A 10,281-nucleotide genomic window follows, 5' to 3' on the forward strand; every position below is an offset into this window, starting at 1 on the left:
ATTTTTTGCAATGTGCAACAAAATATTCGGAGGTATAGAAGAAAATGAAGAACTTCGTAGAAAGAGAACCGAATAATGAAAATTCTTGGATGAAATTAGAAGGTAAAATCGAATTTGAGTAGAAAAGTCCAGAATCCCAGCTTGTGGATAAGAATTGTGAAAGCAGGTAAGATTAGGTGATTTAGGTGGCCACTCTATTGATCCACGTCTTTCAATCCACCTTCCTCAAACTAGTATCGAAAATAACACTTGTTGGAAACTAATACTGGAAACTAATACTGGGAACTAATACTGGAAACTAATACTGGAAACTAATACTGGAAACTAATACCGGAAACTAATACTGGAAACTAATACTGGGAACTAATACTGGAAACTAATACCGGAAACTAATTCTGGAAACTAATACTGGAAGTTTATACTGAAAACTAATATTGAAAAATAATACCGGAAACTAATACTGGAAACTAACTCTGGAAGTTTATGCTGGAAACTAATATTGGAAACTAATAATATAAACTAATACTGGAAACTAATACTATAAACTAATACTGGAAGTTTATACTGGAAACTAATACTGGAAACCAATACTGGAAACTAATACTATAAACTAATACTATAAACTAATACTGGAAACTAATTCTGGAAACTAATATTGGAAACTAATACTGGAAACTAATATTGGAAACTAATACTGGAAACTAATACTGGAAACTAATACCGGAAACTAACATTGGAAACTAACACTATAAACTAATCTGGAAATTTATACTGGAAACTAATACTGGAAACTAACATTGGAAACTAATACTATAAACTAATACTGAAAGTTTATACTGGAAACTAATATTGGAAACAAATACTGGAAACTAATACTGGAAACCAATACTGGAAACTAATACCGGAAACTAATACTGGAAACTAATACTGGGAACTAATACTGGAAACTAATACCGGAAACTAATTCTGGAAACTAATACCGGAAACTAATACTGGAAACTAATACTGGGAACTAATACTGGAAACTAATACCGGAAACTAATTCTGGAAACTAATACTGGAAGTTTATACTGAAAACTAATATTGAAAAATAATACCGGAAACTAATACTGGGAACTAATACTGGAAACTAATACTGGAAACTAATACTGGAAACTAATACTGGAAACTAATACCGGAAACTAATACTGGAAACTAATACTGGGAACTAATACTGGAAACTAATACCGGAAACTAATTCTGGAAACTAATACTGGAAGTTTATACTGAAAACTAATATTGAAAAATAATACCGGAAACTAATACTGGAAACTAACTCTGGAAGTTTATGCTGGAAACTAATATTGGAAACTAATAATATAAACTAATACTGGAAACTAATACTATAAACTAATACTGGAAGTTTATACTGGAAACTAATACTGGAAACCAATACTGGAAACTAATACTATAAACTAATACTGGAAACTAATTCTGGAAACTAATATTGGAAACTAATACTGGAAACTAATACTGGAAACTAATACCGGAAACTAACATTGGAAACTAACACTATAAACTAATCTGGAAATTTATACTGGAAACTAATATTGGAAACAAATACTGGAAACTAATACTGGAAACCAATACTGGAAAGTAATACTGGAATCTAATACTATAAACTAATAATGGAAACCAATACTGGAAACTAATACTATAAACTAATACTGGAAACTAATACTGGAAACTAATACCGGAAACTAACATTGGAAACTAATACTAGAAGTTTATACTGGAAATTAATACTGGAAACTAACATTGGAAATCAATACTGGAATCTAATATTTCTGGTTGTTCCAAATATAGTTCAAATGTACAATTCCTGAAAAAAAATTAAATCTTTCTCCGACGATTCCTACACAAACAATAATTTTTTGGAAATCCTGATATGTAAATTAAACTTAAACGTAAATTCGTCTAAAAACGATACATTATTAAAAAAAGTTGAATGCCTCATTATTATTTCACAAAATTCCAAAAGTTTGTCCAGATCAATCACTTAAAGTTTATTTTTTTCCAAAAAAAGTTATCAAATCTTCATAACAAATAAATGTTTAACCTAAATTCATCTAAGCTTAGTAAACTTATACTAGGACCCCCTTGTATTATGAATGATTTGTTCATATTATATATCAGATCGCCGTGGAAATCTCAGAGTTATAATCAGATACGAAACTTTTTTTTTGTCATACCCAAAGACAAATTTGTGTGAAAGCGGCTTTATCAAGAAAATGAAAAGTGTGACTCCTCCCCTTCCATATTTCAGTCTTAATAGCTATGCCGTTGAATAAATTGACAGCACTTGGATGTTTTTTACCGATAGACGTTGACATGAATAATGATAGATCAAGAAAAATAGGCCAGAGAGGGTCGTCCTTACAATCGATTTCTTTAATCACAATAAATTAGAAATATGCAGATGACAAAACAACTTTTATATGATAATATGAAGTAATTTCCAAGAAAAACGAACAAGAAACAAAAGAAAACTTGATAAAAGAGATGTAGACATGCAATTAAACAAGAGAAATGAGATACGAGAAGGATTTAAACCTAGATTACCTAATTATAATCAAAAATACCTGAAGCGAATATTTACGAGAACTTGTAGACAACCGGAAAACGGAAATGAAGAAAACGTAGCAAGGAGAATAGAGCTTTGCGATGAGAATGAACAGTGACTGTAACCACAACACTTTAAGACGTCAGTCACCCACTGAAACCACAAAAAAACAAATAATCATATGCAGAAGAGCTCATTAGTGAGTACCAAATGGTGCTAACCAGATAGATCCACGAATATTTAATGTCGAAGAAACCTTGGGAATATACATCAAATATTCAACAGATCTATGACTCCATTTTACAGACAGAATGGTGATCTGTTACTTCATGCAGTGATTTCTTTGGGATTAGTTGCTTCCTCCATCGCTAAAATTTCTTAAAATAACTTGGTGACCATCTCACTGTACTGGAAGATCTCACATGGCTACAATATTCTGTCTTTCTTTCAATGATATAATCAGAAGAATCTCTAGTATGGTTTGAAGACCATGAAAACCATGGTTTGATAGTTGAAGATCAAAATCTTCCAGTTATAATCAAAACCACACTGTCTGGTGGTTATTTGGACAACTACATACTATCTAAACTTTTTCTGATCAAAAATATTTCCATTTTCTCTTCGCCATCAGACATATTTATCCTTAAACTATAAATATAACTGTGTATCCCTTGGTAGCTTTCTAAAAGATGTATTTATGCTCTGCTAGCTCACAACTGCTCTAGCAAGTACAGGAAACCATAAAACATCTTTGGTATTGAAAGATTATTTTAGTATGACACTATTTTTTCAATTTAATCCTCTTTCTAGATACTTTTTGTGTTATTGGGTTGTCTTAATCGAAACGCAAACCCTTTAAAAATAAGTCCTACACCCTTATGCATAATTTGGAATGTTGTTAGTGAAGTAGGCTAAGCATGCGATGTGTGTGTATCCCGGTAACGTATTAAATTGAAAGTTTTGATCTTGATAATTGTACAACAGTCAAAAATTAAATGAACTACCTCGATCACGTACGTCAAGAAAATTAAATTAAAGTGTATTTAGGACAGTGACGGTATGTCTTGTGGGAAATTAGGGCAGATATGAGCTTGAGTGATAAGCTTGTATCAATTTTAGTATTATTGTAAATTGATGCAATGCCCCGAAGGGAAGCTGTTTCTTGCTTTGTTTTAGTTTTTTTATTTACTTTTTACTCACGGTTGTAGAAAAAGTTATATAATGAAAACTTAAGTAGCAAAAATCACTGAGGTTTCTTTAGAAGAACCAAACTAGGTTGCAGAGGGAATCATTGAAGAAATGAAAGAATAAATTTGAATGTCAATGTCAAAAGAAGAAGAAATTGACACTTCTATTCCTTTCAAGATAATTTTTCCGTGAACTCAATCACTTCAAAAGGTTTTTTTTAGCATCTTCAATATACATTTCTATTTTCACTCCAGATAATACTAAAAGATCGAAATTAGTTTCAGAAATATTTGCTATTTCTAATAAATTAGTTATTCATAAACATAAAACTTTCCAAATACGGAAATGATCAGAAAGAAGATTTTTTCTCGTATTTGATTCCCTCATAAAAATTAAATGTTTTATATTTTTTATCGTATTGATGACTTCTTAATCTATTTTCTAAATAATGAGATGTCTGCCCTATGTAGGTAGATGGCGTCATAGTAATCACAAAATACTTAATATATAATATTTCTTCTTTTGTTTTTAAGTATTTAGATTTTAGTTTAGAGAAAAATTTTCGATTGTTTTTGGGTTTTGAATATCTAAGCAACTGTTGTTTTTATGACATATGATGACATAAATTGAAGTTCAAATATTTTCTAACTTTGATACGTAGTGTTGAAAGACGAATATGTGAATCGAAAATATATATACGACTCAAAATATATCAATACGATAAATCGATAAAATAAAAATAAATTATCTTCAGTCCTTTGGAAAGAGTTTAAACAAAGGAAACAATCTGCTGGAGAGATTTACATGGTGGATTTTATTTTAAATCCTTCTAAATACTTTAACTTTTTGATTGAAATATTGCTAGAAGTATCCGCTTGTTCGAGACTCGTGTCAATATTTTCCATAGCTTCAAGAGACTCAAATCTGGTTTCTATTATAACAAACAATGATTCTTCACGTTATTATCGCTTTCATTTTTGGGAGCTGCTTGTTGGTTGGACATTGTAGAGTCCTATCTGGCGTTTACTTTTCACATGTCAAAATTTGTCGTGTCCTTATAGGATCAATTTAAATAGTCAGCAATCGCACGCATACTCAACCGAGACTAATAGACAACGTAATGGAGCGGGAAAAATTCATCACCAATTGCTCGCACGTTGGGAAGCTTTTTCTAAATATATTGTATGCGCCAGAGGATTGTTTGGAAACTAACAAAAGTAGCTTCACTTAAACGGCTGTCACTTTTTTATGACTTAACGAAATGTCATGAAATTTCACACATATTCTTTTAAAAGTTGGTGCTTCTTAAACGTCATATTGATTTGACATTAGCAGCGCCATCTGTGCGTGGATCATACGACTTCTCTAGTGATGATCCATTGTTTTGAAAATAACAAAAGTAGCTTCACTTAAACGGCTGTCACTTTTTTATGACTTAACGAAATGTCATGAAATTTCACACATAGTCTTTTAAAAGTTGGTGCTTCTTAAACGTCATATTGATTTGACATTAGCAGCGCCATCTGTGCGTGGATCATACGACTTCTCTAGTGATGATCCATTGTTTTGAAACTAACAAAAGTAGCTTTACTTAAACGGCTGTCACTTTTTTATGACTTAACGAAATGTCATGAAATTTCACACATAGTCTTTTAAAAGTTGGTGCTTCTTAAACGTCATATTGATTTGACATTAGCAGCGCCATCTGTGCGTGGATCATACGACTTCTCTAGTGATGATCCATTGTTTTGAAAATAACAAAAGTAGCTTTACTTAAACGGCTGTCACTTTTTTATGACTTAACGAAATGTCATGAAATTTCACACATATTCTTTTAAAAGTTGGTGCTTCTTAAACGTCATATTGATTTGACATTAGCAGCGCCATCTGTGCGTGGATCATACGACTTCTCTAGTGATGATCCATTGTTTTGAAAATAACAAAAGTAGCTTTACTTAAACGGCTGTCACTTTTTTATGACTTAACGAAATGTCATGAAATTTCACACATATTCTTTTAAAAGTTGGTGCTTCTTAAACGTCATATTGATTTGACATTAGCAGCGCCATCTGTGCGTGGATCATACGACTTCTCTAGTGATGATCCATTGTTTTGAAAATAACAAAAGTAGCTTTACTTAAACGGCTGTCACTTTTTTATGACTTAACGAAATGTCATGAAATTTCACACATATTCTTTTAAAAGTTGGTGCTTCTTAAACGTCATATTGATTTGACATTAGCAGCGCCATCTGTGCGTGGATCATACGACTTCTCTAGTGATGATCCATTGTTTTGAAAATAACAAAAGTAGCTTCACTTAAACGGCTGTCACTTTTTTATGACTTAACGAAATGTCATGAAATTTCACACATAGTCTTTTAAAAGTTGGTGCTTCTTAAACGTCATATTGATTTGACATTAGCAGCGCCATCTGTGCGTGGATCATACGACTTCTCTAGTGATGATCCATTGTTTTGAAAATAACAAAAGTAGCTTTACTTAAACGGCTGTCACTTTTTTATGACTTAACGAAATGTCATGAAATTTCACACATATTCTTTTAAAAGTTGGTGCTTCTTAAACGTCATATTGATTTGACATTAGCAGCGCCATCTGTGCGTGGATCATACGACTTCTCTAGTGATGATCCATTGTTTTGAAAATAACAAAAGTAACTTCACTTAAACGGCTGTCACTTTTTTATGACTTAACGAAATGTCATGAAATTTCACACATATTCTTTTAAAAGTTGGTGCTTCTTAAACGTCATATTGATTTGACATTAGCAGCGCCATCTGTGCGTGGATCATACGACTTCTCTAGTGATGATCCATTGTTTTGAAAATAACAAAAGTAGCTTTACTTAAACGGCTGTCACTTTTTTATGACTTAACGAAATGTCATGAAATTTCACACATATTCTTTTAAAAGTTGGTGCTTCTTAAACGTCATATTGATTTGACATAAGCAGCGCCATCTGTGCGTGGATCATACGACTTCTCTAGTGATGATCCATTGTTTTGAAAATAACAAAAGTAGCTTCACTTAAACGGCTGTCACTTTTTTATGACTTAGCGAAATGTCATAAAATTTCACACATAGTCTTTTAAAAACTTCCAGCATGCAAACAGCATCAATATTTTTGTTTCCAAGACCACCATAAAATGATTTCATTTATTTTTAGATGTTTTCTTAAATTTCTAGGAATAATTGATCCAGTTTTGTCCATTTAAAATTTTATAATCTTTTATAGACATAGAATTGGGCATTTTTCGTCGTTAAAACTATTGACATGTAATTATTTATTGTTATTATTGTCGTTTTATTCTATTTGAGACTATATAAAACGTTAACGGCTACCATAATTGAGATAAACGCCGTAAAAGCATAATAATTTTTATCACAGTTTTCCCCTCGTTTAAGTTATAAAAATATTTTTATCTTCTTCGGAAACTTCTTGTTGATAGTTTTAGTTATTTACGTCATACTCAGACAACCAGCAATTTCAGATTATTGTATAATTTTATAGAAAAAACACTTTTTTTACCACTAATAATAAAAACAATGTTTTTGGCATTACATGGTTAATAATACTGGAAGTTTATACTGGAAACTAATATTGGAAACCAATTCTGGAAACTAATACTGGAAACTAATACTAGAAGTTTATACTGGAAACTAATACCGGAAACCAATACTGGAAACTAATACCGGAAATCAATACTGGAAACTAATACTGGAAACTAATACTATAAAGTAATACTGGAGGTTTATACTGGAAACTAATACCGGAAACTAACATTGGAAACTAATACTATAAACTAATACTGGAAGTTTATACTGGAAACTAATACTGGAAACGTTATTACGTCATACTCATAATAAAAACAATGTTTTTGGCATTACATGGTTAATAATTCATCCATTCAATAATGAACAAATTTAATTTTTGTTCAATTTCGAGATTGGTACATCCTTTCAATATACCCCCCTCTCCTCGACACATACCTTTCCATACGTTTTTCCATTGATGGAAGCAGTGCTGGAATTTTCCTTTGGTTAGGAGCTCTACCGTTTTTTGCTTTCCCGCTTCCATCGACTCAAATCGAATCCCTTTCAAAGCAGATCTTTTTCCAACCTTTCTAACCTTTCAAGAAAATCTGAGCAGACCCGTTGAAGCAAGAACTTTGGTAAGGAATCAAATTTTTTTGCACCAACTTCGCACAGACTTTTTTGATATGTAATTCCTCGTGTAAAATATTTTTAACCGTTTTAACCGTTTCTTTATCGGTGTTTACAGCATCGGTAATTATCCAGATGCTAATTCGATTATCTGCACGTACAATTTGGTTGATTTTGGTCACTGTTTCCAGAGTTGAAATAGTCATAGTGCGATTTGGGCGCTGATTATCTTCAGTGCTCTCTCGGCCTTTACTAAAGGGCTTACAAAACTCAAAAACACGCTCACAACATAGAGAATTATCCCCATAGGCAACAATCTATAGCACTCAGTTGGAGTTTTTTTCAATTTAACAAAAAATTGGAGGTTAACAGACCTCTTAGTGTTCTATATTGCTGTTTCTGCTCTGTATCATAGCTGAAAGTTTTGAGTTCCTACTCAAGTCTCTCAACCAAGACTACGAGACTCTTTATACTTTATCACAACAAAGGGATAGATGGAAAGGATAGATTGAAATCTGGTATCACGATACTTAAACTGATGCTATTAATTTATAGATGATTATGAGCTGGAATTTAAGAAAATTCTCTCGCTTTGAAGCCATTTTCAAGGGTTGGTGAGTGGTGAGGGTGGTTATACGTTCATTGGTAAGCAGTGAAAGCACAAATCCAGTAGCGATAGTCCTCTGGATGGTAAACATATAAACTCTTATTTCTATTTTAATTATTCCATATTTCCTTGTTTCATTTTTAAATTTCCTCGAAGAAAATCCAAGGAGTAGGCAGATTTAGGTCTTTAATCAACTAAAAAATGGGTGATTCGTTACGTGGAGTAGATAATTTAAGACCAAGGAATCAGATCACTTCTTACCAATAACCAATAACCACCCTACATCTATCCATCTCTAGATAGTATCCGAAACGTCGAGAATTTTGAAAATTTTTACTATACATGTCTTGGAATCAAAACGGAGGAATTAATGGAACTTATTCAACCCATGGAAAAGCTATTGGAAGCTGGTATTAGTACCAGGGGAGGAAATAATAAATAATTATGGGTTAAGTTTGTATTTTCTGTTTAAGATGAATTCTATGGAACTTCGTTAATCTCTTCGTACATCAGATGATTCCATTTAATAAAAACAGTTCATAATGAGTTAACAGTTAAATAGGTCAACGTAATTAGAAGTCTTAAAAGCCGAGATCGTTTTTCATTCTATCGTGACAGTGCAACTGCTATTTCGGAATAGGTTTCCAATCAATTCAGTTTTAAATCAAACTTTTCCTCGGTAGAACACCCTCTTCGTATTAACGGCACCCGCTCGACTTGACAGACTTTTAGAATATTTCCTCCGGTCCGTTCCCTGGACGAGCTTCATTCTTTATTCGCTTCACATCCTGACAAACAAAATGATTTTCGAATTTATCCTTGGCCATTTCTACAGAGTAGAAAAAATTCTACATGATTCTGGCTGAATTAGAAACGAAGAAATACAATATATTTGTAGGTTATGAATGGAAAATGCATTACAACATTCCTTAAAAAGTTTTGGGAATAAACTAGAATGTTTATTATCAAAATCCACATCTCATGTCATCATTTTTATACAGGATGTCAGCATAAAAAATGACACAAAATTTCGAAAAAAAAATAATTTCTTTGCAACCCTTTAACTTGAAAATACCAAATTTGATACACTATATGAGACAGTGAAGGTATTAAATAATTGTAAATAGATGGCTATCGAACGTTTTTGGATTGTTAAATGGGGGTGATCAAACCCCCGAAGAAAGTAATCACATTTATTGTGTTGGGGTCTTTTCTACTCAAAGTTCCTGATGAAAATATATTTTTTCACGTTATAGTCTACGGTACATCGAGGTATTTCTAATTCGATAACAATTCTACATCTTCTTTTGCCTAGATTTAAAAAAACTTCCGATTAATGCAGGGATTTCAATTGGTTTTATCAATTTTAAAACTTACAAATCTCAGTTTATCTACGAACTTCACAAAAGTATATTTTGTCCCTACTAGTATAGATCACAGCACGGTTTTGCTACTCACAGGACTAAACTACAATTATAAACACCGTTATAATTAATTCACGGTTAGGAAATAATAAAAAAATTCGGTATTTTCAAATATTAACTTATCGTAATCACTTGATAATATAAAAGAGAAATGTGTTTAATGAAATTTTAAGAGTGGATTATAAGGTGGGCAAAAACTTGTGATCTGTAGTGTAAATTTATATGAAGGGAAACTGAAAACGTATCACAACCAAGTCTGGAATATTTCTATTCAAA

General features: G+C 32.0%; 1 protein-coding gene across 1 annotated transcript in view; it reads right to left on the bottom strand.

Moving 5' to 3' along the window:
• Window positions 1-10,281, bottom strand: part of LOC130894451 (uncharacterized) — a 692,198-nt gene that overhangs the window by 590,901 nt on the left and 91,016 nt on the right. The gene's annotated exons all lie outside the window — the stretch shown is intronic.

The sequence above is a fragment of the Diorhabda carinulata genome, chromosome 5 (assembly GCF_026250575.1).
Source record: "Diorhabda carinulata isolate Delta chromosome 5, icDioCari1.1, whole genome shotgun sequence".
Taxonomy (NCBI): Eukaryota; Metazoa; Arthropoda; class Insecta; order Coleoptera; family Chrysomelidae; genus Diorhabda; species Diorhabda carinulata.